The sequence below is a fragment of the Trachurus japonicus genome, chromosome 10, assembly GCF_045865225.1.
Source record: "Trachurus japonicus isolate A0001 chromosome 10, Traja_1.0".
NCBI lineage: Eukaryota > Metazoa > Chordata > Actinopteri > Carangiformes > Carangidae > Trachurus > Trachurus japonicus.
In genome coordinates, this window is record NC_140916.1 from 15266086 (window position 1) to 15294019 (window position 27934).

A 27934-nucleotide genomic window follows, 5' to 3' on the forward strand; every position below is an offset into this window, starting at 1 on the left:
AAGTTGGATGTAGGTTGTAACTCTGTAAGCCTCCCCTCAATGCATGAATGGCGTCTATTTTTATCCGTCCAGTGCATGAGCGTGTCGTCCTCACCAGGGAGGCTCTGACGAGCCCTGCCGTGCGCCCAGACGGAAAGTGCTGCAGTCACGTGGTGTCTGCTATTATCCACCCTCACGTCAGGTACAGCCTACAAGGGAGGGTCTTGTTCCTCAATTAAAGATGAGAAATATAGGTGCTATAATAGCAAAAGGCAAGTTGTGAATTGTGAACGAAAACTAAGAAAGACTAAAACAAATACAATTAAAATGGGCTATGATAATACTCAATTGATGCATTTGTATTCATTTCAATGTAGGTGTGAAATAATACATTTACACTTTTGTATGTTCTTCAGAATATCCTCACTAAAGATAATCTGAAAGCAATAAATGTTTTATGGATAATTACACAATATTACTTGCACTTCTTCACCACAACCCAAAGAGTGTTCCACTATCTTTGTATGAATTAATTTCTGCTTAGATGTGTCATCACAAAAAGAGAGATGGACAGATGGATTATTATTATTATTAGTGTTGTTATTATTGTTATTATTATTATTGAAGATGATGAACACCACCTGCTGTCCTGACTGCCAGCTCTTATAGCCTGATATGATGCAACAAGGTCATAGTTTGCCTTACAAATAATAATTATTTATGGTATTATGCAGATGCAGCTTCATCTATACCCAGTAATCACTTCCTGGCAAATTCATATCATTGCTGTTTCCACTCAAAAGCAGACTGGCAGATGTTCCTGCATGTAACCTTTTCATCCAGCTTAACTTTGAACTGTACTGAAACAGCAACACATTAATAGGTGTTGATACAATCATGTTTCCATAGATATACTGTGGTGTGTTGATGTCTTTACACTATAATGTGCCACAGTTCACTGACTGCACATCAGTGCTGGCTCATGGACTGTGGCAACTAACTATCTTTGTGCAGGCTGAGTTTACAGCACAAAGGCACTTGTGCAAAATGAGTGTGTAGTGGGGCCACATAACACTTCCTGTTGCACCTGGGCCTCACAGCTTTTCACCTTAATGAATTGTCCTATTTCAAACTATAAATAAAGCTAAGTTAAATACCCTATAGTGAAAGTAAGGACCGCTGAAGATCTTTAATTGACTGTGAACGAGTCTTTGGCACTGCAAAATAATGTATGAGCTATACTGGGTGCCGCTACTGTATACGTTTGGCACGTGTGTGCAGCAGCTTACTGGTGTATATAACTCACACTGCTGTTGCCTGCCTGTCTGGAGTGATAGCTTCATTATTCATGGTTGCGTGTAGACAGAGGTGCTTAATCTCTAGGTTGAATGGGGCAGCCTGTGACTCTGGAAGTAAATGCTTGTGCTCGGTCAGCCTTATCTGGCCCTTGTTGAGGAATGGAGGGGCACCGGAGAGAAGGAGGACTGGCGAAGTGGGGCCTCTGGGTGGCAACAGCAGCTGAACGTCTCGTCCTGTCGTTGCATTTGAGGCCAGTTTGAGGCCAGGAGTAATTAGCCAGACTGAACCAGGGAGCGGGGTCATATATTCTTTGTGGTGAAAGGGTCCGGGCAGGGGGTCTACTGGCGCTCGACAGGTGCAGTGGGAGGAAGGCGTCAGGAGTTTAGGGAATCGAAACCAGAGATGAGGCCAAACGACAGCGCCTCTGGCTTCTGGGGTCAGATGCTCCCTTTCACCCCTGGAGGCTCCTATAAGCGCAGTGAGAGCCTCTTCCTGCCCTTGACACTGTATCTTGTGAATGTATATGCTTTAGTGCATGTGCGCGAGGTTATCTTTGTGCGTGTTCAGGCATGTGTGCTGGAGGGGAGTGTGTGTATGAGACGGTTATTGGTGTGTGACACTGGGGTGAGAAGATCAGGGGGCATGTTTTCAGTTGTAGTAATGTCCTGTCTTACTCTATCTGGCTCAGACTCGCACAAAAGGACACTGGGAACACTTTTTTGTTTAAACACCCATGTGTCCACTAGTATTACACAACAGTCAATGAGGAGCTTTGATCACTCAGCTGTAACGGCCATGGCCCCAAAAAAAAAAAAAAAAATCTACCATCATGTGTTTTTAATACTCAGAGTTGTAGTATTGATTCTGCTGTGTAATGTAACGTTGAGTAATAATCTGAAAAAGGATGCACACATAAGTCGCTGTAGTGGCCGTTAAAGGGAGGAAAAGCAGTGTTGCTGACCATGTCAAGTTTTTTTCTCGCTTCCTGGCTGTTCTGCTTGAACTCAATAATCCTGGTTACAGCCATTACAAATCCTGCTGTCTTGACTTGAGACCCCAGACAGGAGACAGGCTCTGCAACTTGGTTTCATTTAGCATTCCTCTGGGCTTTACGGGCAGGTGTTTAACATTACTGGCAGGATATTTATTGGCAACTTTAAAGGCAACTTTTTTGCTTACCTCTCAATTAGGCACATACACATACAATGTGTGTACTGTAGATGTAAGCGAGGCGCACACTTGTACATGCACACGGACATGCATTAAAAAAACACACACACACACACACACACACACATACAAGGATGTTCCATGCGTGCAACACTCTCCAGATTGACAGTATGGATGCTTAGAGGAGCACATTCTCGCTCCTTTCTCCAGCTCTGTCACACACTTCATGCCTTTTGAGGCAGAGATCCACATCCCTTGAATCCACCCTTGACCCGTGACCATCTCTGTCTCTCTGTATGCACCCCCTTCCCCTCCACCCATTATGCCAGGTCAGTGTAAGATGTGGGGTAGAAATAGGGTTGGAGGCACGATTGGATGTGTGGCCTGTAATTACCGAAGCTTAGCGGGGCCAGCGGCTGTGATGTGCAATTCTCAAATCAAGGTGCAGCCTGAAGACTCAGCCAGCCCCACCGCTGCCCTCTGCTACTTGATTGCTGGCAGCTGGGTGAGCCATGTCAAGTGGCAGGCTGGGAAATGTGAAATCCCAGATAAAGCACAGAGCCCTAAAAAGCCATGAAGCTTCAGTAATGAGGAAAGTGATAGGGTTTGGGGTTTGGGCATGCTTAGCAGGCAGCAGCCGCCGCCAAGGGTGACTCTTTCTGCCTCTCCCTCTTCTTGGTTTGCTTGTGTGTGAGACGGAGAGGTGGAGGTGTTTGTATATCTGACTTTTCTAATCCTGGATTTATAAGGATCCACCAAACTCCAACAATGCAGAACTGGTGGGTAGGTCAGCGCAGCTCCAGATATACCCAAGCTAAATCCTCCGGGGTCACCCTCAGACATAAATCATAAACCTACAGTACATCCTGCCTGTGCTTCTCATGTTTTTTCCCAGAACCAGTTCCTTTGAAAACCGCCGTAATGTTCCCTGCGGAAGAGCAGCTGAATAATTCCTGATATTAATGGCGGCAGTCCGATTTAGAACGATTCCGGAGCCGTTGTAGCTGTTAAACGCATTCCTAGTTTTGTGGAGGCCATTATTCCTGCTTCTTAATCACCCCCTCAGCTTTTATAACCTTCCCAAGTCTTAGTGTGTCGCTTGGGGGAGGGTGTGTGTGTGTGTGTGTGTGTGTGTATGGGGGGAGTGGGGGGGTGACCACATGTGGGCAGAGACCAGGAAATAATGGCACTGCCAGGCCCTCCCCTTATCTCCACTAACCACCAACAACAACACACAGGACACCAGTGCATTTATTATATGTTAAATCTTAAATATTTTTTAAATAAGTGATGATTTTCTGTAATGATGAATACACATTTTCAAAGATTCAGTAGTTTCCTGAAATAGACATTCACTGCACTTTTCTGGAAACATTACTCAGACATGATGAAATTGTACATTTGTAGCACTAAAAACATTTTGTGCACTAATGAGAACTGACAGTGGAAGAATGGTGTAGGCGAGACTCAACGTAAACTACAGTGCACATATTCGGCGTAATGAAGAAACAGGTCACCCAGTCCAGCAGTGCGGCTCACTGATGTGTCTTTAATTGTTTCAGTATTACAGTGTAGGTCTATGCCACAAAGAAATAAGATATTCTGCCTCTGGATTTGGCTACATGGACAATATTTGTTAGTACGGTTGATTTTCTTGTTAATATTTATGAGATTTGTCAACAGAAAGAGGAAGATTCCTTTGATTTATGTCCTCAAGCTGCGTGATTTTAGTCTGGATTGAAGTGTTAAATTTGCCGTAGCGGCTTCTGTTTTACTGCACAGCTCCATAAAAAAGTCAGCCTCCCCTGATATGACAGTAACGTATCAGTCTGTGGTATACTGTGACCACAGCGAGACCCCATGCCAGAGAGAATATGAGTGGGGAACAGACCCAGCCAGCAAACTACATATCAGTGTTTCCCTGCTTCCATCCATCACACTCTCCTTATCGCTCCCAGGTTTCCAAAGATGGAGAGGTGTGATTAGGCCGCACAGATGTTTTTTATTTTTTATTTTTTTTAAATTCTTTTGTAGCAGGGTTGTCATTTTGTGTGGATCCTCTGCCCTGCTCTTCGCTAACTGTCTTTAACAGAGTTAGCCTTTAGCCTGTAGCTTGTAGTTGCGAGTATGTGTGAAGTGGCTGCTCTGACTGATGGTTTAGTTACAGTCAACCGAACCACCTGGGTGCACAGACACCAAACACTCCACTGCACCGCGATGGGTGACACGCTGTCACGCCAGGCTTGATGGCGTAATTTACCCAGGTCACAGCCATGCATACTGTTTAGCGGGGTGGGAATGGGCGGTGCATAGAGAGTCACTGCTTGTTTACCCTGCGCCTGATGGCCCCCTGCCAGCAGCTACAGCAATTATCACCTTAGAGGAATGTGGGACCCTCATGTTAAATTCCCTTTGACCCCCCTGTTGGAGGAGGTCGGGAGCTGGGCGCTCTCCCCAGGGGAGGGCACACGTAGTAGGTGGGTGCGGGGTTGGGTCTGTGTGTGTGTGTGTGTGGTGCTCCAGGGAGATCCTTCTAGATCTCCATCCATAGTCCTGCAAACAGCCACCATGGCTGCAGACCCCCAACATGGCATGCATGGTGTGTTTACAATGTAAATTGATTTCTAAAGGTCTTCATTTCTCTTAGAGAAGCACCAAAGGTGGTCTGGGATCATGCAGGACACACAGGCATCATGCATGATAGAAAATGCTAGAAAAAAAAGTATATAAACCTTTTTCTATCTCTCAGAAAATGTGCACATTTCCTTGTAGTTTAAGTTCATTAAACGAAAAACTGCACACACTTTTAACAACCTGTTTTTTTTGTCTCACTATTACGTTTAGGATGCCTCAATAAGTTTGTTTGTCTCAAGCTGTTTTTAGTACACAAGTGTAAATCACAACTTTACAAGTCTGTGTGGCACACCATAAAGGGTGGCTGTTAATGTGCATGTGTGTGATTGAGAGAGCGTAAGCAAAAGAAAAGGAAAAAAAACAGAAGAGGCAGTGATTTACATATAAGATGTGTGCTTAGTCTTATGATCTTTGCTTTAGAAAGGAGTTAGATATCAACATATGAGTTACTGGCTTGTGCTCAGAATTCACACATCTTTTTTTCCCTATTCCATTTTTCTGTGCCCCATATCCAAGCGTGAGATGTGAAATGTGAAGGATGTAGCTGGAGAAAAAAAGTATCCTATGTGCTGTAGGGAGTGAAGACACTATGGAAATCGATTGCATATGGAATCCCTTTTTTTTCTGACCATGATTGATCTTCCCAGCTTATGCATTTTTATCTTCTCTTTTTACAGGCTCTTTATCATGGCTGTCTGCAGAATGTGATGCCGTCTGCTCTCAAGTTATGGCTGAGGTAAAATACCTAAAACCATGAGCCCGTCTACCACTGCTTTAGATGACAGTGTTGGATGTATTGCCTCAGTTCCTTGTGTTATGTATGGCTGAGGGCTTTCCTTGTTGTAATAGCTTCAAAGTCTGTGCGGGGAAAGAAGAGGCTTCCTTAAACGTCTTGCTGATTTTAACCTCAGTTACCCCAGGACCTGCAACTGTGCTCTGTCCTCAATAGTCTGCGTTAAGCTGTGCATTGATTAACTCCTACTTGAGGGCAGCCACCCTTGAAATGTTAAGGCCTTTACACGTTGTGACAAACCAAAGTATCCCCGCAGTGTCATCAGATCACCTCATCACTTCCAATTAGCGGTCATCTCGGGCCCTTTTTCACCTTGTTGGCAGGACAGAGGACCAGCAAGTGGGGCCAGATTTGCAGCCTAGCCCTCTCCCAAAGGTCCAACACTTCTCATCATTTATTTATCTCACACACAGGCAGACAAAACAACACACACCCATCCTGTACCGGGACCAACAGCTGCCAGCTAGGAAAAAAAAGAGGGTATTAAGCGCAGTTAGGGAGGGGAGGGGGGTAAGGTGGAAACGGGAGGAACACAACGCGCAATCAGTGCATCATCTGCACCTTCTTGCCAGGAGTTGAACTTCCTCGGTGTTGTCATGGCGACGTAATTTACTTCTCCAAAGAGGCTGTTCTTCTAGGTTTCAAATTGCGCTGTAATGTTGGTGGTGGTTGAAGGGAAGGGATTGGAGGGAGGGCGCACTTGACTGTACTGTGATAAGGGATTCTTTGAGGAGAAGGCTATGATGTACTGAGCTTAAGAATGCCTTTTGATCTCAGTTTGTATGCTAATGAATCTGGTCTTATGTATGCATTGTAACGCAGCTCTTTGCCTTTGTTTATTTAGATGGTTTTGTGAGGATCCTTTATCCCTCACACATTATTGTGTCATTTTTGCATCATTTTTTTTTTGCCCCTATTCCAGGGATAATTGCTGTGGTTGTGAGGTTTCTTTTTATTTGGCTGTGTTGTGCGTGCTGGGGCAGATGCAGCCAAAACCTCCCCTAACTCTTGGCTTGTTGTCTATTTGATAGCCTGACTGTAAGTAAGCCCATCTCACTTAGCAGACTTCTGTCTCCCTCAGCACGCTCGCTGCCGCAGCACTCATCCGCGAGAAACACACTCGGTCGCATGCGCTTTCGCATGACTACACAAATGCACAAACAGGACCGCAGCCTTGACTGGCTCACGCACACAAAACACACTTGCTTACTCACTCAGGAATTATCGTGGTAGTAAAACTATAGAGGAAGAGCGAGGGAGATGACGAGAGAGAGAGAGCGGGACAGAGGCGGAGGGCAGGGGAGAGCGATTGTCCCAACAAAAGTGTTTTAATCGCAAGCGTTTTTTAAACTTTGCCATGTCTGTGACCCCATCATGAGGACAGGACACAGTTCTCTCCTGTAGCTGCTGAGGCCGATGTACGAAATCTAAGTCAGAGCAGCTACTTCTCTAAAGTGAATATTATTGCATTTTACATGTGAAGTCTATTTATTGACAGCTGCAATGTCACTGTTTTTACTTTCAGTGGCTGGTAAAGGCGTCACAGCTCAGCATCATGCCCTTTGAAGGATATGACAGATGTTTTTGCTGGAGTGTGTTTTTCTGCTGCACTCACTTCTCTCTCTGTCTGTACTTCTTGCCGTGTGTGTGTGTTCTCTCTGGTCCGCTGCTTTGGCACAAAAAGGGAGACCAGGCCGCCCCATTCTTTGTTTTGCTTCTTGTAGGAAACTAGCAGCAAATTGTGGCTCAATGAGGCGTTGCTGTTTTGTATGGTCTGATAAAGTGCAAACGAAACCGTCTGGGCTGCACTGCCCTGCTGCAGTGTTTTCCATTGTAGCTCAGCCTATGAATGTAGGTCTGTGTGATGCTTGGTTAGTGTTGAACATTAGGTGATGGGCTGGGGGGGTGGTTGGGGCAAGGGGTAGGGACCATTCATACAGTTTTAAGATGTCCCCCAGTGTTTGGAGCTGCTGTCCACTGCGTTTAATTGTGATGAGGGATGATTAGAGCTCTGCTTAAGACTGGAGGAGAGTTTTCTGTCTCACTCGCTTTCAAGGGTTTCAAAGTCCCAATATTATAGAGTTCTCAGATAGCGCCAACATGACACACTTGTCATAGTGATCAGAGCAGGGCATATGTGCGTGGGTGTGTTGATGTGCATATGGGAAATATCCTAGTTTTTACTTCAATGCATTCATCCAACACCTGCAGTAACTACTTGTGTTGGTAATGAAAGGAGTGACTCACAGAATACTTACACTCCATTTTACACTCCAGCAATATGAGCAAGTCACGCTGGAAGCAATCAATCTACGTTAACGTGATCTTAAGAGTTTATTTGATCAACAGTTGAGACATTTACAAGAGTGAAGTACGGAAATATTGTAAAATATTGTGTACTTTTTTGAAAAATGTAGGAGGATGCTGCACAAATGCAGACTTGTGCTCAACTTATATTTAACAATTCTGCTCTTTTAAAATAAACTGAAAGTAAAGGTATATAATTTCCCAGGTGCTGATAACACAGGCAGGTTGCCAGATCACAAACACAGTTTTGAGGTGGATGTTTTTTCAGCATACAACATCGTCTGTACTGTACCGTGACTTAATTTATTAATTTCAAAACCACTGGGATGCACAGTAAACAAAATGCTGTGGAGAGCCACAGATCAAGTTCATTTAGTCAAGCAAAACAAACACATGGCTTGGGAGATAGACAAAGAAGGAGGGTCTTGGGTGTGCCATGGCCCTTGTCTAAAGCGGTTATGGGGCCCACATGGGCGTTCTGCTCTCCAGAGGCTGTTGGGGTAATTATCTGCCAGGGTGCACGTGTTGGAGTGCGTCAGGGTGAGCATGTCTCTGTGCTCAGGTCTCCTATAGGTGCAGATAGGATTGTAACGCCGGATGTTTCCTGCATCCTGTTGCTGTGGCCCCAGACGGGATATAAATGCATATCCACTCAGCCCTATATATGGCTTGAGGCTTGTGTGATCTATATATGCCCTGTGGAACACACACAGACTTACACATAAAGGTCCATCTTTTCCTTACACCCCACGCTTGAGTAAAGGGGATCTGGAGCTCTCAGAGGAGGAGCACGGCTGGGGGAAGAGGTCTGAGGAGCCATCTTTGACATGGGGCATGGGGCCCGACGGCACAAAGCCCCATTCCCTGCTCCTCCATGTGGAAAATGGCAGGAGAGCAAGAGGAGGAGGGAAAGGGGGCAAAAAAAAAGTGGAGGAAAGAGGAGGAGGGAGCGACAATTAGTGGGATCTGCTAATCACCAGGGCAACACTCATTTAATTGACATGTGAAATTTGAATTCATCTTACAAGTCGATAGGCTGTACGACAATAGACCAGTCGTCTGAGGTCTGCCAGTGGAAGCCAAGGAGGGGAAGCGACAGCTGAGGGCTGGGGCCAAGGTCTTTGTTAGAAGTAGCAGTGTTGTTGGGTGGAAGGGTTGTCCATGAGGAAATTATAACCCATTATGTCTTTGACCTTTTTGGATAAGTATCTACACAACTGCCCACTCAACACGTGCATACCATAGCAAGGGTCTTATATGTATGTTACATTTTCAGAGTGTGTAAACAGTTGCATTTTATACCACAATAAACCTGACCCTGATAATTGGAATGAAGAGGAAAAACACAAAAGGAGGTGGTAAGGGGGGGGGGGGGGGGGGGGGGGGGGGGGGGGCTGTCTGTCCATTCCTGCTTTTACAGAAATCAATAAGCTATTTAAGGTCATCAGAAAGTAGCATCAATATCATCCAGCTGCTGCAGGAAGTAAAAGCACACTGACTCTCGCTGCCACCTCAGGAAGTGACTTGGAAAAGATGCAAAACATTTACTCACAGCTCATTTATTCAGGATATTATAAAAACACACTGAACAGCTGCTTCTATGTACTTTAACAGCAAACAGTTTGCAGACAAGTACTGTACATACAGGCTGTGACAAATACCTGCGAAACTATCAACATTCCCATCAGCCTTAGCTATTTTTTGTATTTAGTACTAATAAGCAATATGCTTATAAATAAAACATACTGACCCTTTAAGCTCGGACCATCCTTCCACTTGAGGATGCAATTCAGCACATATTTAACTTGTTTAAAATGTATGAGCCTCTCAGTAAATAAATATGATAAGGTAATGGTCTTCATATTACACTTAACATGTAAAAATAGGTTAAGAGCAATAACTGCCCTAAATAGCAGCCTTTTCTCCAAATACACCCCAAACGCCCTCTACCTGAGCCACATTTGGTACATTCCCCCAGGATCACCTCCATACAATAAGTCCAAATAGGCTGGCACTGGTTTGACACTTCCTGCATCTAAAGCTGCATGGTTAAGCGTAGCCTAGAGCAAGAAAATCAAAAGATCCAATGTTGGAATACCTCAAATCTGTGTGATTCGTCCCGGAATAAGCAATAAGCTGTGATTATGCAAACGGTATGCAACAAATATGACTAACATTACTGTCGGAAGACCTCAAACAGTCACCATGTACAAACAAAACTTCAGTGCATGAAAAGTATTTATGAACAATGTGACCTTTGACCTTTGACCTTTGTGCCTTACTCGTGTTAAAGTGGACACTTGGGTTTAAAAGAAAGCTCAGGTTTCACAAAGCTTTAATATTAATTTAGTTGTTTTGTTGGCTAATTTTTACTTTTTTTTTTATCTCCAAACCACTTTCTTGTCTTTAATAGACACACAGTTTGTTAAAGTACAATGTTATCATAATTAATAAATATGATGGCCAAAACAGCAAAAAGAGAAAGAAAAGAAATGAAAAACAGAACTTTCTTTTTAGATGAAACTAACTAGATTTTTCTTTTGTGCTAAACGCTGACAGACGCTGATTGTCTTCCCACTGGCCTACATGGTGTAGCTAGAGCTCACTCACACCTGCAGCCCTGGATGGCATCAAACCAGCCGTCCAGACCACTGGTGAGTCCCATTCACGTCAGAACACTGTAAACAGAGCGCAACATCACGGAGCAATGATTCCACTTTTCCCCATTCCCCTGTGGATTCATGCTTAGTCAACCCATCAAGCACCGCTAATCTGCCCATTCTTTGAAGTATCTTTGATTCGGGACATTCGAAATGACCTCCATGTCGTCTGCAGCGCATACTTTTCCAAATGTACTTGTGTGTTTTTGATCTAATGCTCTGCTAACAGATAGTTCCATTGTCAGAGGTGACTTTGTAGAAGTGGCAGAGAGTCAGAGGAGACTTCCAAGTCTTTCAGCCAGAGTGTAATCCTCTTCCTTTATCTCTCTGGCTGATCTGGGCCAAAGCGCTGTGTGAGAGAATGATTCAATGACTGCCTGCTTTTCTGTAGCTCTCAGTCACGTTTTCCCCGTCTCCACTCACTATCTGTCTCTTGTTCCCTAATTCTCACCTGTATGTCTGTTGCTTTCCTTCAGAGTTCACCTCCTCTGTTTTGTGTGAGGGCGGCAGGTATCGCTGATATGACGCCACTCTTCTTTTTTATGATAGAAGATCATCTCTTTCACACACTGACACGCATACACCATCTTACACTACACACCAGACAGGCAACTTGGATTATATCCAAGAGTCACAGCTGGATTGGTGTGTGTCTGTGTGTGTGTGTGTGTGTTAGAGAGAGAGAGAGAGAGAGAATACTGTAGATATTTGTGTGCTTCCAGGAGAGGGGGGGTGGGGAGTGGGCTTCATCTGGGGCATTTGATTGGCTCACTGGCACAGGAGCCAGACAAGATGCTGATTGGACAGATGTATGGAGACTAGCGTGCAGGTTTCAGTTTGTGCCATGTAGCTTTGCCTCCCAGAGCGCTGGCCAATAGCTCCACATATTGGATGCATTACAGATTAGAGCCAATGCAACTGTGTGTAGTGTATGTGTGTCTGCGCGCAGGTTTGTGTGTCTGCACAGCTCATCTGTGCAGGAGCACTTTTATCCTCCATGAACAAATCTGCACTGTTTCCATTCACTGAAGTGATCGCGAAATGCATTTGCCTCCCCCAGACTAAATCATTAATTATTAACGGCAGATTTGACTTGGCATCCCAGATCGATGCAGAAGCTGCCCACCATTAGACAGTTAAGATTGTTCTTAAATACGTTTCCAAACAATCAAAATGTGAGATTTTATTGAAAATTCCTTATAATACGGGTAGACAATTACTACATGATGTACTACAGAGGTTGGGAGCTCATCTATGTTAAAGCAAAGCCGCTCAAGCACACATTTTCAATGGTGGCACAATCATAAAGATGAGATTCACTGATGCAGGATTTTCAAGCTGCTTGAAATCTGTCCAAAAATTGAATCTGGTCAGTCTGGTTTAAATGTCCCTGACTGAGAAATGAGTTTAAGAGCTAACCCATAATTGGAGTAGTTCACATCTTATCGTTGTTCATGGTTGCATGAGTTGTCATGAAGCACTGAATAGATCTGTAAATCAACGTATAGGAACATTTGTACTTGTACCAAATAAATTCCATTTTCCCAGCTTGAAATGTGTCGGTACGTTTGAGCAGCTCAACAGAAATCTTGACCAGAGCCAGATGAAACTGTAACTGAGTTTTTAGTGCAGTCAGGTGTTACCACTTCTCTTCTGCTCTCACCTTCCATGGCCTTTTTAACCTGACGACAGAGAAGAGAGGCGAGGCAGACAAGGGTGAGAGCAGAAAAAAAAACAACAGGGAAAAAGTAAGAATAGTGCAGAGAGAGGAGGAAGGAGAGGAGGAAGGAGATGTGGTGGAAACGGTAGCTTGTACTCCTCTCCGTGACAGAGCCCGGCCTTTTAGAGGCTCAGACTCTGTCATTACACTTGTCAACACTATCCACTGTAATTGATGCAAGTACAGGGCTAAAGCACCGCAGCTTATCACACATGAGACACTCGCATGCATTTTAGAAAAGTAAACGAAATGTGACACACACACACTGTCCATGTGGACCCGCAGGAACAGAATAACAGACAAACATACATATTCACACGCACAAACCGTCCGCAACCATGAGCATGGCAGCTCTTGCCACACACACACACACACTCATATGCAGGACTGCTTATTGAAAACATGGCAGCACTGTCAAACCCCAGACGGCTCCCCTCTGCCCACCTGTCAAAAAAGAGAAAAATTCACCTGGCTGGTATCTCAATCTTCTTCAGCGCTTAGCTTAGCTTAGACCAACCATCTGGCTCAGCAGCTCTGATTCCCTCCTTCCCTCCCTCCCTCTTTACTAACTCTCACTCTCTCTTAGTCTTTTTAAAGCGTGTCAGCAGTTACCCGGCACAGCAGTCTTAGTAAGGCTGCTAACGTGGCTAAGTGTCCCTGGGCCTCTTAGTTAGTGGGTGCTGTGTTTCTTTATATATGTGTGTGTGTGTGTGTGTGTGTGTATCTGTGTGTGTCTGTGTGTGTGTGTATGAATCACAGATGGCAACAGGAGGGGAGGGAGAGTTGGAGGGGGTGATGGAGAGAGCTGTCTGAGGCTCCAGCAGCTCTCGTGTCTCTCAGGCAAGACGGTCTGTCTGCGGGCATCTGCACTGGCAGCTAACCCCCCCCCCCACACATACACAGCGCCCCCTCCCTTTCCCCCGTTCTTCGTCGCCACGGCCACCTCACCATCCAGCGCCGCGGCTTGGCAGCAGTCGGCAGTCCCTGAAAGATGATTCCCCTTGACCTCACTTCACCGCCAACCCTCTCCGTTTGCCACAGCAGATGATTAAGTTGATAAACGATAGGGGTGAATTATACATTATGGTTACATTGGGAGAGGAGCAGCCTGTGCAGGAGAGAGAGCGTGGCGAAAAGTTGCCCAGGGGAGGGATAAGTCTTTCTTTGTGCACATCTGCATTTGTGTGCGAGGACATGGACTCACATGCGTTGTCTCTGCCTGGTTGTCACGGAGTAATAGTCTTTGATTTGGAGCTGGTCTCTGGGTTTGTGTTGGCCTGAGAAACTTTGAAGATGATTAGATGAGTTGTGTTTGTAGTGCACCCTCTAAGATTGCTTCGTTCTTTCTGCTGCTGGCTTATTGATCACAGCACAGCGAGTGGCAGCATTATATTTAACGACATGGCTCCTCACTATAGGAAGATGGGTCAAAATACGTTTTTTCTTCTTACATTTTGCTTTGAACTTGTGGTTTTGAGTATCTTTCACATTTTCTTATCTGTTTGCACTCCGAGTTAGATACAAGAAAAAGCTGCTTGGTGCGGGGGTTTCTACTGGACTCCAATATTTAGTGTTTTTTGTCATTGTTTGAAGTCAGTAGTACAGGCCAGAGCACAGAGTGGATGTCTTTGAAATTTAGTTTGACACCTTTGTCTCCGCGTGGCACCTGCACAAAGACAAGAAGGGACTTGTTTTGAGGCGAGAGGGCAGGGAAATAACTTTTGGTTTCTGACAGGATTTCTGAATGCATACCAAACACCACTAAGCACACGTACACGTACACACGTACACATACACACACACACACACACACACACACACACACACACACTAATTAATGCAGACATTCTCTTTGAGTAATACTGCTCTGATTGGCTTAGACACTGCAGCGGCACAGCATGTACGGCCGGCACAGTTGACACATCTGTTCCTGAGATTCATGGAGGTTTGGGCGCTGGAGGTGTTGGTATGCACTGATTAGCACGAGGCTGTCTTTATCCAAACCGCCGGGTTTCCTACTGGGCTTCCATAAACTGTTTACTAAGGAGTCTGTTGCCATGGTTTTCAGCCATGTTCCAATCAGTGTTTTTTTTGACCACTCAGCTTTATTTATTCCTATAAAAAAGCCCATGCCTTCTGCATCAACCAACTGTTGTACCCCTCGGAGCGATTGTTCTGAATCATGTATATACTGAATTTCATTCATCTGCAGGATAGTGGGCTTGGATGGTGATTGAAGCATGATTTGGATGAGCTCTGGAGAGAGTCTTTACAAGCTGACACCTTTGGCTCATCGGTGGTTTTGAAATGGAGGCTTTGATGAAAGAAAGAGATGACTATCATAATAACCTAATAACTCTGTGGTCTATGTGTGTGCAGGGGTTCTAGTTAGAAACACGCGCTAGCCACAGTTTTTGATCTGCCTTGAAAACGACATTTTCCAAAAAAACTTAGCTTAATGACACCCCTGGGTAAGATATGATAAAAGTGAGATAAGATAAGACAGTTTTTTTTTACAACTAAAATTATCTTTGCCTCTGATTCTGCATGTCCTTTGTCTTTTATCCTTTCAATTTCCCCCTTCTCCGTCTCTGTCTCTCATCCTTTTTTTCTCTCTGCTTTAATAAAGAGAAAACGCTCTCATAGATCTGACAGAGCTAAAGCAGCTGAGACATGAAGTCGCTCCCAGAGGTCAGGTCAGGTCTGGAGACTGGACTGATGCTCAGCTTGTCCTTGAGGTCAGGCTGTTGTCTTCCTGTAGACTGTGGGCCACATCTTTACTGTTTTAATAGTCTTTTAAGCTCTTTATTTTGGCCCTTTGCACCTCTCTTAACAGGAAACCGTATCCTTCAATTGAATTGCAGCTAATTAAATACTACACACGTGTAAAGTCAACAGACTAAGGTGTCATACACCTCCCCACCCCCCTCCCGTGCTTTTGTCTCGTCTTTCCTCCTGCTACTTTGGGTTGTTCTTTTAATATAAACATTCTGCTTGAGTTTCATGAATTTTTAACATTTACCCCACTTTTCCTTGAATTATCTCTGCTAAGGAGGTTATATCTTCTTCTTGGTGGACTGAAGAGTTAAGTTGTGGTGTAGCTAAGGAACAACATGTAAAATTTTCAAAGCATTTTGAATGATAAATGACTTTTTGCCATACAGAAATATACAGAGACATGAACTAAGTGAGTCAACATTTTGGGAAATATGCTTATTTTCTTAAAATACCTTTAAATGAGACTGATGAAATACATACGAAGGTCATAACAACCTTACCGTGCCTCTAACTTCCTGTTTTTATTTGTTAGTATTTGTGTACCAATACAACATTAGCGAGGTTTACAGTGCTTGTTTAGATATTGTTTTGGACATACTACGTAGTTGATCCTTTCCTTTTCTTTTTGTTTGATTAACCTCCCACTGGTCTTTTCTGGCCCGTCCCTCCAGCCCAGCCTTTTAAATGGCAAGTTTGTGGTGACACAAGGTGACGTGTGAATCTTTGGAGTGTAAAGGTAATCATTGGGCAATTAATGAGCACCAAAAGGGAACTATTAGTGACGTGTAAACTCGCAATACCTGCCTGGTGTGTGATTGGGGCTTGGAGGAGGAGACCAGGGAGGAAAAACAAACTTGGAATTTGAATTGCACCATGCAAATGCAATGAAATGAGACATAAAGTTCACTGGTCCCTTAGGCATGTTTATTTTGATGACTGTATTTGTCAGCAGCTGAAGAAGTCCTCTTGTGTAAACTCAACTCTGGTTACAGCTGTTGCACTGCAGCATTGGTATTTTAAAAATTAACATGGCGCATCGAACTTCAGGATAAAATGTGGTTTATGCGAACTTACAGTGTGTTTTCCTCTCTAGCAGCTTTCTGCAGCTCAGTTTCTCTCCTCTGCCTTTCACTCACAGCCCTGTCTCATTATCAAGTCAATCAGTCAGTCAGCCAACTCATATGTTTATTGTTTGAACTCCTACTTCTCCCATCTTGAAAAGGGAGAAGAAGAAAAAACTGACAGGAAAGAGGTGAAATGATGGACTTCAACAATCTGTTTTCCCTGGCAACAGGCAGCTGCCACTTGTTAATCTTTGCCCTTCTGTGTGATAACACAGTTGTTGTTGTGGTGGCGGTTGTTGTCATTGTAGTTTGAATGTTCTGTGGAGGAAAAAAAAAACAATTTTGCCTGAATGGATGGATGGAAGTGAGTGACAGTGGGATTCACTGATAACTGAAGGAAGCCACAGGAACTTCAAGGACGCTGTGCTTAAAGTATCTTATCATTCTCCCAAACCCCTCCAGTGGATTGTCTAGAACCACACACACACACACACACACACACACACACACACACACACACACACTGAAACAGTAATGAAAATCCACTCACTTTCACAGACAAAGCCTTTGGAAGACTCTAGAGAGTTGTTTTTCTTTTTTAAGTCTCAATATCTTTTTATTTTCATTACTGTTTCAGCATAGTGTGTGTGTGTGTGTGTGTGTGTGTGTGTGTGTGTGTGTGTGTGTGTGTGTGTGTGTGTGTGTGTGTGTGTGTTCTTCTATAATCAAAGGCATCTATTTTATGTTACTACTGCCCTACATATTGGTGCTGAGGTAGAGTCCCATCAAGGGGAATGTTCTAATTAACAATGCTGCCGTTCACACTGACACCTATCTGCGGCAATATCGCTTACAACTTCCAGCATCCTCACCTCAAAAGCATCCATTCAACGGGGAAAACACATACAGGGTTATGTGTATATCTTTGCTGCGAGGAAAATACCGAACACTGATCTAGACAGGAGTCATTTTGCTGCAAATAGGACAGTAAGAGGGGGAGAGAAATGCAGGCAGGCAGGTTGCCACGGAGGGGAAATACACACAGATGGCCTTGACAGACTGACAGACAGAGGATGAGAAAAAAGTAGACTAACGAAGAGGCAGACACAAAGACACATACGTACAGGATGTATATGCATCCAGATACCTGCACAACAGTGTGAGCATAGCCATGTATTGGGGAGAATCCTCACAGGATATTGAATGCCATGTGTATACACTTGAGGATTACAGACCTGTATGTTGGACCACTATTGCCTTTTTATTAAATCTCTGCCAATCACCATCATCCGCTTCTGATACGATGCCCTGGTCGTGATTTCAACAGCCTGCGATGATATGTCCTTTTTTTCCCCCTGAATTTTAAAAATAATAGCTCATCTGAATTAGATTATTGTTTGAGATCTGTTACAGAAAAAATCCCCCACATTTTCTGGGTGCAGCTTCTCAAGTGGGAGAATTCACCACTTTTCTCTGTTTTTTATTATTGTAAACCGAACAAATTTGCCATTTTGTATTGTTGGTGAGACAAAATAAGCATCTGAAAGTTGTAACCCTTGGCTTCAGTGCGGTTTTTCCCCACATTTTATTGACATTATATCAACTGACCTATTTAGTAAAATAATAGAAATGATACTACTAAAAATCCATCTAGAACTTCAAGCCTGCATCCTAGAAATGTATTACAGCAAATACATACCGGTATAGAAAGAAATGTAATGCTGCTTAGATATTTTTTATATATGTAATGAGGAAACATGTTGCAAACATCAATACTGAATGTTTCTACAAAATGCTCAGTGTCAATGTAAATTATTTCTCTTTGCAACAACATTTGATTGAGACAAGTAGAGTATGTTTTATACATATGCCAACTTTGACTTATAACTTGTTAATGTTATTGTTTCTTGTGATTTGAAATTGCAGTCTTGTTGCCTAAACCTCGCAAAAGTTAGAGCACAGATTCAAATAAATGTGGCAATGCTGCAAAACCTTCAAAATCACATTTAACAGACAAACCAATGACACAGTTACTATTAATGGTGTCATCTTGCTGAAAAAGATGCAAAACCTAAGAAAAAAAATGATCGACAGAATTTGAATTATGTGTTTTTTCCCCCTCCAAATGTCATTTAGGGAGCTTACAAAACCTTTCTTGACAGATACATCTTTAGATTGTTTGGCATGAAAGTGTACATTAAATGTTATATTGCCATGAAACCTCATTGTCCAATAGTTTCATCGGAAAAGCACAGGTTTTAGTTTCATCTTCTCTGATGACTAACGACAACACAGGCGCAGGTTGGTGGCGGGGCCCTGCTCTTGATGGCTGATGTTCTGTCAGCGTTGGGGGGAAGGCTGAGCTGGATCCTGCTGGGTCTTTTGTCACCCCTGCTAATTGAGTGATCCTGGTGACCCTGTCGTCGCTGCCTGGTAACACATCAACAGGAGCTGGTGCCGCTGCCCACCACTTAAAGTCATAACTAGACATCTAGCTCTATGATGGGCGGTGGTTGAGGGATGCATTGCTACATTGATGGAAGAAATGATGGAAGGATAGATGCTAGATGAAGGCCGGATGCACTGGCTATAGTCATAGTCAGGAAGCAAGGTTAAGTGCAGTTCAGTGGCTCGGCATTGATGCTTTTACCATTTCTGCTTTGTTTCCTTGCAGGGCTGACAGAGCTAGAATTGATTGAAATCATAGGCACTCTAAGGCACATTGAATAAAAGGATCCAACTGGTCTTTGCCTTTTATAAAGGCATGGAAAGATGCATACAAGAAATGCAGTTTATTTGAGTTTTTTTTTTTCTTTCTTGCTGCAGGTATACAGGCGTAATGACGAGGATGAAGGGATTGGATGCCCTGTTAGACTGTTTCAAAATTAGTATGCTACGAACATATGAGAATAACACTTGACAGATGCTCGCAGGGTGATATCGTGCCCCATCTTATGATTTTTCATTAAGTATGCTATAACAGCTGCACTTGTACATCTCACTCAATGGTGACAGTTGTAGCATGCCAAGTCCTCAAAAAAAAGAAAAAAGAAAAAAAAAATCACTCATATTTCAACGCATGCCTTTAGAATCTCTTAGTGAACATGTGACACTTTTCAGATAAGTGTTTTTGTGTTAACAAAATGGAAATCTTAATTTTGCTAAGCTAATTATAGCTTGTAGCCTGTTGCTAAGCAACCTAATGACAGGAGACAGCAGGGAGTCAAGAATCTAACCTTTGGCTGGATAGAGCCAAGAGGTGACATTTGGATTTCCTTCATATCACCCTCTATTGATGCACTGTGTCCTCATGTGGCTGTATTGCACTTTATGGTTCAAATGGTGTAAAGTGTGCTTTAAAGTAACTCTATTTATATATATATATATATATATATATATATATATATATATATATATATATATATATATATATATATATAAAATAAGGAAGAAAAACTGTTTCAGCTCCAGTGAGAAAATTTAAAGCTTTCAATCAATGTCAAGGAGCTGTTACGATAATGACAGTCCTTACATATGGACGTGCATGAGTCACTTTGTGATGTCGAAATGTGCTTTAAGTTATGTCATCACAGGCTTTTTATTTCTACTTACAGAACATAAAGCACATGGTTTGTAAAGAAATGTGCACATCATAATTATTCCCATAATGTGAAATGGAAAAGGACTGTTGGACTGAGTTATGAGGCCGAGGATCTTCTGTTGTTGCCTTATGACATGGTTATGTTATTGGATTAAAATCTGGAGCACATCCATGCAGCAGTAACCGCTGTGCAAGATTGTTTACCCCGAGTCTGTGTTGGAGTTAACACCACAATATCTAGAAGCTGTTTCTTTTGAAGGGCTGGAGCATCAGTGCACAGAGTATGCAACAAGCTGTCATATACAGTCATGAATGGATTGAAGGCTGAATTAGGTTCAATAAGGTTTTTGATCTTACTAAAACACAGCAGCACATGCACCCTCCATCCATCACAGATCGGTCAAAGACAAGGTCTGTATGCTCTGAAAATTTCTTTGTGGCCGTCTGATTTTTCATCCTATCATGGGGGAGTGGGGTGGGGTGGGGGGGTGAGGAGGGGGATCCATGGCTCAGCGCCAAAATAGTTTTGAAGTATCTGTGAAAAGACTCCTCTTAATCCGTTTTATTTGCTCTGCTACCTCCGAACCATTTGTCCACGCAGAGCTCCCAAACCCTCCACTCCACCCAGCCATCTCAGGGATTTAGTGTGGTAGAGCAGAGGTGCAAGAGCCCACAGACAGTTAAAAAAAAAAAAAAAAAGCCATCTGGCCAAGGGGGGGGTGCAGTGAGGTGGGGGCTTTGGGAGGTTTGGGGCGGAGGAGTCGTGCTGGGCAATCAAAATGACGGACAGCAGTGAGAAGTGTTTTGCGGGCTCCCACGTACATGCAAAGTAGCCCGACTTGTGAGCTTTCACAGCTCCCTCTGGTCTTCAGGTAAACACTGACCGGCAGTGGTATGCACGGCCTTTCCCCACCTCGGTGTTTGTGTGTGTATTTGTGTTTGTGTATGGTAATAATGTGTTTGTTGGCATGCTTGTGAGAGGAAAGAGCGGACTTTCGTGTGTTTACGTCCGTGTCAGTGGCTCATGTTTTTGTGTGTTGTACAAGAATGGCTGCCAAGTTTATTTCTGTAGTTTTTCTGCTTGTTTGCCAACAATAGTGTTTGCCGGTAGAAAATGTTTGACCAGAGAAGTCAGGGTTAGCAGGTGAAATAAACAGCATCCATATTTCATGAACCATCAAAAAAGAAAAAAAACCTTTCTTGGATTCGACACAGGCTCAGTTCTAAGGACACTGTGAAATGGGCGCACAATTGTCCCTCTTCACTCAGAGCAAATATTATAATCCTATTCTCTTATGCTTTCCATCTTGCCCTCTCTCCCTAATGTTCACCCCAATGGCGGCCCCTTTCCCTAAGTGAAAACCCCTCCGAATGTGTGGAGGCTTCATTTTTCACTCTCCCTTTGGGGCTCTGTTGTCAGAGAGCAGCCCTTAGGAAGTCTTTATTTCTGCCAGGCAGGGCCTCTTGCGTTCCTCCACCCTCTCCCTCCGTTCTCATGGCTGTCCCCCCCACCTGCTGGGATCCTGATCCCAGCCGGGGCAGGGCTTCAGCGGGGGACAATTACTGCTGCTCCCCGGCTTTGATCATCTGACCACATGGAAGCATAACAGCTGACCACATGTTTCAACAGACAAGAAGAAGAAGTAAAGAGAGAAAGGAGGAAGAGTTAGAATAGGGTGAGAAGAAGAAAAGAAATCCCCTTTTCATTTAAGTCGAGCCCAAAGTTCCATTCCACTTTGGAGGCTTTACGGAGAGTTCGCCCGAATGGTCAGATCTGTGTTTCAGACAGTTTCCTTTGATGCTGATTATTTATTTGGATCAGGGAAACCATACTTATTACGGACTATGTCTGGCTACAGCCTCCAATAAAGTTCGGTTTCAATTTGCCACTCTCTCTTTTGTGAGCGCCGCGGAGAGAGAAAGAGAGAAGCAATTTGAGGCAGCCCTTGTAAAAAGTGAGTGCTAAGTCTGCTGGTATTGTCGGCCAAATTGTCAGGAGGCCAACTGGGCTCTGCTGTCGAGTTCTGGGCACTGCCTGGCTTTTTCTCAACCTAGGCCTCTGTTTCATTCAGACAGCTTCTCCACAAAGTCAGAAGCTTTTAATGTGTGCCCACAGGGGTTACCGTGGTAAACTGGCTCAGTCACAAAGTCACCATCACATCCACACCACAGATAATAAATAACACAAGTGAAATGGCTATTAAGATATTGAGGGCAATTGTAGCTATAGAGGTGAGAGAAATATGTTGGTTCAGCTGCATTCAGAGTACCAGTCAGTGAACAAACTACCATAAAAGTACTCGCTATTCTGAAGAAATACAGCTACCATGAAAGTGCTGTGTGCAAATGGGCACATAAACAGCTGGGGGAGATGTTAGACACAGATAAAGATGAGCTCTGGTCTAATATATTGTGTTTGTTGAAATTACTGTTATTTTTTGCCCTCTTCATACATGCCTTCCCCCGTGTTGGGGCATATCTACACACAAGATCTGGGCCAAGGTGGTTAGATGGAAACTGACAAGGCTGAGGGAGAGGGGAGGGAGCCTGCTTTGCTTGTCAGGGATGGCCTCTTGGAGTGTCCCAATTGTGGAGGAGATCACTTTACCACATTAAGGGTGCCTCAAAAGAACCTCTTCAGCAGCACTTTGGCCCAGCCTGGAAGAACAGGGCTTGTTTTGACTGGTCTGCCACCTTTTATTGTCACCACTCTGCCGACCAACAGTTTGCTCCTGCTTCGGCTACGCAGCCACCGTGGCTCGCAGAGAGACGCTCGCACAACATATGTGCACACACTTGTGCACAAACACATACATGCATTTGCATTCCAGCTTTCAGTGCATGCGCGTGTGTGTGTGTGCACACATATCACCATACACACTCTAGAGTATGCTTGCATGCATATACACACATGTGGACACCCTGGGGTATACAGAAGAGATAGGAAAGACAGGAATTGACTTTGATGATAGCACTGGTCAAATAAAGCATGTGAGCATTATAAATGCACTAGAAGTTGAGGGAGGTGGACCTAGTTGTTATCTTTATTTGTGTAGTGAACATAAGAATGTCAAGCTCATATATTGTCAAAATAAAATAAGAGAAGAACAAAAAGTGTAAAGCAAATTTAGAGTATGCTAAAATAAATTCCCTATTAGGTGTTTGATTAATATGCAGTGCATTTGACATAATATCCCTCAGCAGTGAGGGATCTGCCGGCAAAATTGATAATTTGCGAGACTGTTAAGTGTACCATTTAACAGTCTGTCAGTGAGCAGCAGTTATGACAAATTGTAGCTGTTGATGAATGAATATCTGCATTTTTAATGAAGTGAAAATGGTCATAGTCAAGTTTTTTGACTTGTGATGACAACCATTTAAAAAAAAAAAGAAAAATCTTTTGATCAACTTATGCAAAGAAAAAAAATCGGTAGCATGAAAACGGCTTTTGCAGAGGCTGGGACACAGTTACACACACACACACACACACACACACACACACACACACACACACACACACACACACACACACACACACACACACACACACACAGAGATCCACTGATATTTCTCAGAAACACTTTGTGTTTGTCTGAATGAGAGACTCGCTTAATTAAATGCTTGTTTATTTAAGTGAAAAGACAGTTGGGATTAATATAGCATGTCAGAATAAATTGAAAGAAGTGCATCAACTCAATTCATTTTTGTTGCCACTCAGAATACAATTATGGAATTTTTATTCATCTGATATTTTTGAAATATATATATAATATAATCTTTTGATGTCAGACACAAGCTTGGGAAAACCAGGTGTGCGTTCATGGAAACAAATTTGTTTTAGGTCTTTCTAATCAAACAGGAAGTCATGTCTCATTAGTAAATGTCAGTGCGTAATGTTATTTAATTGCTTTAATTAGATGAAATAAAGTGCAGTTTATGAGTAGACGTGATAGAGTGTTTTTCAGCTTGGTGTACATTCACGTTTCCCCTCTAAAACTATCGTGAGTTTTTCTCCAAAGACAGGAGGTCACTTTATGATGTGGCCTTGGTCATTTGTGTATCCTGCCTTACTTCGTAATCATTTTTATCCGGCAGTTAAAAATAATTAACAAGTCATGCTCTTTTGTCGTCCACCATTTTAGGTCCTCGCTCCAGCAATGAAAGGCCTCTCCATCAACATGGTCACGTAATAGTGTCAGGATGCATTTTAAAGTGCAGTTATTCAGTGGTTTACACGGCCTCATAAAATACCGACATGCCCCGATAATGAGAAGCATGAATGGAAACTTGGAGTTCCCTGTGGCCCCTGTGTGTGTGTGTGTGTGAGTGAGTGAGTGGGGTAGATGCAGATAGAAAGAAGAAAAGGAAGCAAAGAACAAGAGCAAGAAAAAAGAAAAGGCAAGAAAAAAAGGTGATTTTTTTTTTTTTTTTAAACCACACAGCTGCTGTCTTGTATCCTGCCTCATAGAGAAAAAAGAAAAGAGAAGACTAAAGAGCTAGACTCCTTAGACTGAAGCATGTGCTCCCAAAATGCACATAATCTGAGACTGGCGTGCATGTTCAGAGTGGTCGGACTGAGACTGAGGAGTCCCACGGTTTCCTCCTCTCTGAGTGATATCATATGGACAAGCCGCAAAGGTCACAGACAGCTCAAGCACATAACTCTTCATCTTTCAGCCCGCTCTGACACGCTTTACGGTGCCTCGACCTACTGACAGGGAGGCTGTGTGTGCCTGTGTGTATGTGTGTATACATTCTGTACACGAATAGATGTAACTAAATCTGAATTATTACAGGAGCAGAGGCCGTGTTTGTGTGTGTATGTGTGTGTTCTTAAACACTTGTCTACATGTTTTTCTTCACCAGGTGATCAGTGTCAGGCATCTTGCAGAACGCGTCTTAATCTTCCAGTCCCAACGTCTTGCTGTCACAGAATAAATCATGATGCAGCGTGGAGGTGGTGGCAGGCAGCGTGAGTCAGAGAAGCAGTCTGCTTGACTTCACACTCGCTGGGAATCTGGTAACTCAGCAGGTAGTCCAAGTACAGATTGAAACTAACTCTGCCTTTCTGCGCTCAACACATCCCGAAGGCTCTATTCAAGAGCTTGACTGTTTCTTTATTGTAGAATAAATTGCAGGAGTTCTTTTTTTTATTGTGTACAGATGGGATAGATTCAGGGGTTGCTCAGCTCCCAGTCATTTTCTTACAAGGTGCGTGTGTGTCAAAGATTTGATGTAATTCAGATTTGACTGGAGTTGCCTGTGAGAGTGTAACTTGACGACAGAATATCCCCGTGTGTTTAAGTGATACCTGTTTAAAGGACTTGAGAGGGAGGGCGGTTTTTGCCGGTGATTTGTTTGTCTCAGACAGTCACTGGGCATTAGTGAGTTAAATCCTGGAATCAGCCTGCGACCTTTCACTGAGGTTACCACCACAAGGGCTGTTTTTCAGCTCCCTTGTGTTTTTGTTAGCAGTAACAAGATTGACTTATAGCAGATTTGCACTACTGTGCATGTCATAGCCATGAACTAACTAGCAGTCATTCATCTGCCAAGCGTAGTATAGTACTGGCACAATCGGGGATGTCTGATTTATATTAACAGCTCAGCAGTCACATCTGTGTTTATCAGGCAACAGCTTTGAACGTGACTCAGCCAATCAAAACTATCTGTTTTCTGATATCTTCTATAGCTGAGGTGGTGCGTAAATCAGTATTTCTGTACTGCAGGCAGTTGCTGGGGCCGGTGCCAATGAGTGTGTGAATTACACCCATGCATAAAGCTGTCCTTGTGTCCTGCTGGCCAAGAGCTACAGGGAAGCTGGAAATGATCGTAAATTAAGCAGCACTTGACTGAGGAAATAGTACAAAATCTGGGATTGAAGGGAACATTTGGAAGAAAAGTTCCCATAAAGCGAGGAAGGCCAACAGAGGCAGCGTAGGGGCTGTACAGTATCTACAGTATCTAGTGCCAGACGACTTAACAGCCTGGTGGAGGAGACGGAGGGAAGGTCAGATTTGGGATGTGTCCGTCATAGTAACCGTAGTAGTTGTAAACGTTCGCTCCAGCTGATGCCTGCCACAAGAGATGAATTATTCACTCACTTGTCAAATCAATAATGACCCGGTCTTTAGTGGCCTACTCTCCCCATGCCCTACTTATTGGTTTTGGGGGGGAGAGGAGAGGACACATCATTTTAACAAAAGCGTGTTATGTGTAGAAAAGATCTTTTTTGCGGTTTGCATTTATTGTAGTGGACGTGTGGCCCCTCGCTGAGGTAAATTGGCCCTTATTTGTTGTCATTTTAAGGATTGTTTCTGCAAAATTGGAAGTTTGAGCGCAACATTAAGAAAAAAAAGGGAGAGGGGGGGGGGGCGGCAACTGACTGACATTTGATTAATATGGCAGTTTTGTTGAAATGGAATGTGGCGAATGGAGGTGGAGAGGGGTGGTGGTAGTCGGTGGTGGGATGGGGTGGGGTGGGTGGGTGTTGCATGGGATCTGTGGGGGGGTGGGGTTGCCATGGCTTTAAGGGCATGGGCATGTTTGGATGGCACGGCCCACCCCCCTGCCCCTCTGCCTCTGTTCATATGTCACTCACTGTCTTCCAGCCTGTAATTTTCCATCTACTGTAACAGTCCGGGCACATCGCCACCCAGGGAACTTTTAAAATAAATAAAGAATTCATTAAATAATTAGTATCTCCACAACAATCTCTTTTGTTCTGTCAATCTCGGAGCGTTCAAAAGTCACCCTGAGAGATGGGGAGAGAAAGAGGGCGAGCGAGCCAGAGACAGAGGAAGAGAGAGAGAAATTAGTGGAAAAATCAATTTAAAAAAATTAAAAGCATTGAATTTTTTGAAATGCTTTTTACTTATCCGCCATTGATTACATCTAATTGGACCTCATTTCCTGAAAAAATAATGTGTGCGCTTACGTGTGTGTGTGTGTGTGTGTGTGTGTATGTGTCACAGATTGTGTGTTTGTGACATTTCCTAATGGCTGGGTGCATAGATGATAACCGCTTGGCTTGGAGACAGACAGATATGAAAGGCTGTCACTCTGAGCAGAGGCAACTATAATGGCCCCATGGGTGTCTGTCTGTGTGTCTGTATGTGTATGTATTTGGGTGTGTGTGTGTCTGTGTGTGTGTGTGTGTGTGTGTGTGTGTGTGTGTGTGTATCCATGAAAGGGGTGATGATAGGGGCCCATACTTGGGGGCCCCACCATGCTTCTTAATCAAAACCCATCCACTCTCTGGGTGATCGTACAACGGTGTGCTTGCGGTATGGTGTTTACATTGGGAGAGATGGAGCAGAACCACCTCTTTGTCTCCTCAGAGATTTGACATTGGGGGCCCCGCCACCCCCTCCTCCCCCTCCTCCTCACCCCGCCCTGCTGTATGTGAGGTTACCAGCCTGGAACATCCTTATATTTATGAACCACTATAGTGCAGGGCCTACACACAAGAATATATAACCCATCATAAGAAAAGGGCCCTAAGCTTTTCCAAGTAGCTTCATCACAATGGCTCCTTCAGGCTGGGTCATAACGGGTTTGTTTTCATACTACTCATCACATCAGCATCATACAGGACAACGGGATAACAAGTCTGGCTGTTTATGAGAGAACTTTTTTTGAATCATTTGTGCCCGAGCGATTGGTGTTTTAGACACAGAGACTGTAGAATCCGTCATTGTCCCTCAAAATCATGTGACAATTCATCCAGCAGGTTAGTTTCAACAAACACATCAGAGGAACTTCAACAGTAAATTCTTCATTGCTGCACTGTTGTGTTTCCAGTTGTTACGTAGTTTCCAGTTGTTATGTAGTTACCCTGAAGTTAAAAACCCTTTTCATGAAGCACTCACACATTATTTTGTCTACAGTACTCTTTGAAATATTGGTCGTTTGTGGTTGTAAGTGAAT

At 43.6% G+C, this 27934-nt stretch overlaps 1 long non-coding RNA gene across 2 annotated transcripts in view; it reads left to right on the forward strand.

Moving 5' to 3' along the window:
- The window catches only part of LOC146979576 (uncharacterized), an 82290-nt gene that overhangs the window by 905 nt on the left and 53451 nt on the right, over positions 1 to 27934 (forward strand). The window contains exons 2-3 of one of the 2 annotated variants that reach the window (XR_015036888.1): positions 5760 to 5818; positions 10742 to 10836. This is a non-coding gene — a long non-coding RNA (uncharacterized LOC146979576). The remainder of the gene's footprint in view (positions 1 to 5759; positions 5819 to 10741; positions 10837 to 27934) is intronic. The other variant, XR_015036891.1, reaches the window with a different exon arrangement.